This window comes from Megalopta genalis, unplaced genomic scaffold (genome assembly GCF_051020955.1).
Source record: "Megalopta genalis isolate 19385.01 unplaced genomic scaffold, iyMegGena1_principal scaffold0091, whole genome shotgun sequence".
Classification (NCBI taxonomy): domain Eukaryota; kingdom Metazoa; phylum Arthropoda; class Insecta; order Hymenoptera; family Halictidae; genus Megalopta; species Megalopta genalis.
In genome coordinates, this window is record NW_027476160.1 from 70,001 (window position 1) to 72,500 (window position 2,500).

Genomic DNA, 2,500 nt, shown 5'->3' on the forward strand with positions numbered 1-2,500 from the left:
TGCACTCTCAAGCAACCCGACTCTAAGGAGAGGTCCTCCCGAAACGCGTACCGGTCGCTACGGGCCTGGCACCCTCTATGGATAAATGGCCCCATTCAAGATGGACTTGGACGCGGTTGCGACGTTACGGGATAAATTGACCCTCCTGAACACTACATTTCCCAACGGCGGAACTCCGCGGGATTCAGTGCTGGGCTAATTCCTGTTCGCTCGCCGCTACTAAGGAAATCCTGGTTAGTTTCTTTTCCTCCGCTTAGTAATATGCTTAAATTCAGCGGGTAATCTCGCCTACTCTGAGGTCGTCGGAACGTGAAAAAAAATTTTTTCAGAGCTTCCCCCCCCGAAAGCATTTTGCGAAACGTGTACAGAGCAACACAAAAAAAAAAAAAAATAAAAAAAACACAAAAAACCCTTAAAGCAAAAAAAAAAACCGTTTATCGCGCCTCACCAATATATCTTTTATAAAATTCGATATCCTCTCCAAATATAGATCTTCGAAACACTCGCAAGACGATTACAATCGGTATAACTTTAACGTCCGTCCGAAAAGTACTTTCGGGGACTAGACGACCGATTGATCTCGTGCGGTTTCGCTATTCGATCATTTGAAGAGAACAAAAAGATATATGGGGCGACCGACAAACGGTTTTCCGTAGAACCAGACTCGCGATTGCGTTGACACACACATCATAGCCACACCAATAGAAGAGTTTTAGGACGGTAACCCGGGTGGGGTGTTCTTTACTCAGAATATGTGCAACATCGGATCTATATAGCCATCGATACAATTCGTACACAAATGTGTCGTACGAAGAGAGAGACTTTTTTTCCTCTGGCAACATAACGGTAAGAGACATCCTTCCACACTCATAGGTTCCACTCCCTGGGGCTATGATATATATATACATATAAATTCAAATTCGAAGCAACGGTCACAATTCTACTCTATATTTTTGCGGGTTATGTGTTCTTTCGTTCAATTTCTTTCATGCGTTCGTTCGATCTCTGTACACAGTCTTCACATAGGACAGACTCGTGTAGTACGCTTTCGTGGGTTAAACCCATCTCGTTTCATTTCAGGCGACGTCGGGAGCGCGTTGAAAATGTACCAGTGAAATCTCGATAGTTCTACGAATACGAATCGTCCCGAAAAAGATTTTGTCACCGCTTCGAAGCGGTGTTTCAGACGGGCGGACGTATATAAAACATATACGACACACGACACCGCCTTCCACACTCACGCTAGTTCGAACACGATTTCCATCTCTCTCGAAGACTGTTAGACGTACGTAAAATTTCTCAATATTCATAGGACCGCGACAAACGCCGACGAAGCGCCCACCATTCGCTCGTACGTATATAGGCAACAAGTGCCATCAACGCAAGCAGTTTATAAGTACGTAAACGACCCTCAGCCAGGCGTGGTCCAGGAATTGTATCCGTGGACCGCAATGTGCGTTCGAAATGTCGATGTTCATGTGTCCTGCAGTTCACACGTTGACGCGCAATTAGCTGCGTTCTTCATCGACCCACGAGCCAAGTGATCCACCGTTCAGGGTAATTTTTCCCTTTTATTCTCTCATATATATATAATGTGTATTTGCTATCCACCACATTTTTGTGTTATATTTCGGAACAAGCCGATACCCGAAGAGCTCCAACCAGCGCGCGAAGGAGATTCGGGAGTCGTCGTACAACGACATAATTGTCCCTTAAAGAACGAGATATTTCCGTCGAAACCATATATATATGTACGAGCAAATCCAAAACCACTGTTTTCTTGCAAGTTCGACGGTCGGAGCGAATAGAACATTGAAAAGCCTTCTATCGAAGAAACACAGAGAGTATATCACCTCCAAAAACGACGGGGATATGGATATTCAAACTGGACAATTATCAACCCGATACTGGATTCGAAAAGTTTCTCTCTCCTTTCGTCGTTATTTACACCGGACGGACTCACGGCCGGCTCTAGCTGGGTGTCATATATATATACGTCCCACGCTCATGCTGCCACTAGCGCGCAACAGAGTAGGGTGTCAATGACAACGACACAGCATTGAAACGAGCTACACAAGCCGGTCTCTCTTGATACCAATGTAAACGAGCATTAAGTTATCTTCAGACTGCCCGATATTTTCGTCCTTTGGACTTTCCCAACGATTCCTTTTTTTCTTTTTTTTTTTTACACCACAGCGAAGACTTGAGGAAGCGTGATTAGCACGCTCGCATCCCTCCCTGTCCTACTACAACTGTGTGTGTGTGTGTGTAAAGAAAGAAAAAAGAATACATTGGCTTTCTCTCTATCGAGAAGATGGCCTACGCAACGCAGATCAAAGGCCTAATACGTGTAATATAATACGCGTCTGGCCGTGTATAAATCACGCACGAATGATCTGGTCGGGCCCAACTCTTCTCGTACGCTTATTTTTCCGTGTTGAGGCACTATCATAAAATCACACAAACCCCAACACGTGTGTGTCTTGGAAGGAAGATGGCC

The 2,500-nt window shown here is 44.9% G+C and overlaps 1 non-coding gene and 1 pseudogene across 1 annotated transcript; both read right to left on the bottom strand.

Annotated features, from left to right (window-relative positions):
* LOC143262124 (large subunit ribosomal RNA) overlaps positions 1-302 on the bottom strand; it is a 7,543-nt pseudogene extending 7,241 nt beyond the window's left edge.
* Positions 303-1,405: 1,103 nt separating this feature from the next.
* Positions 1,406-1,560, bottom strand: LOC143262107 (5.8S ribosomal RNA). The gene has a single exon (XR_013036041.1). It is a non-coding gene; the product is annotated as a 5.8S ribosomal RNA (ribosomal RNA).
* Positions 1,561-2,500: the final 940 nt, after the last annotated feature.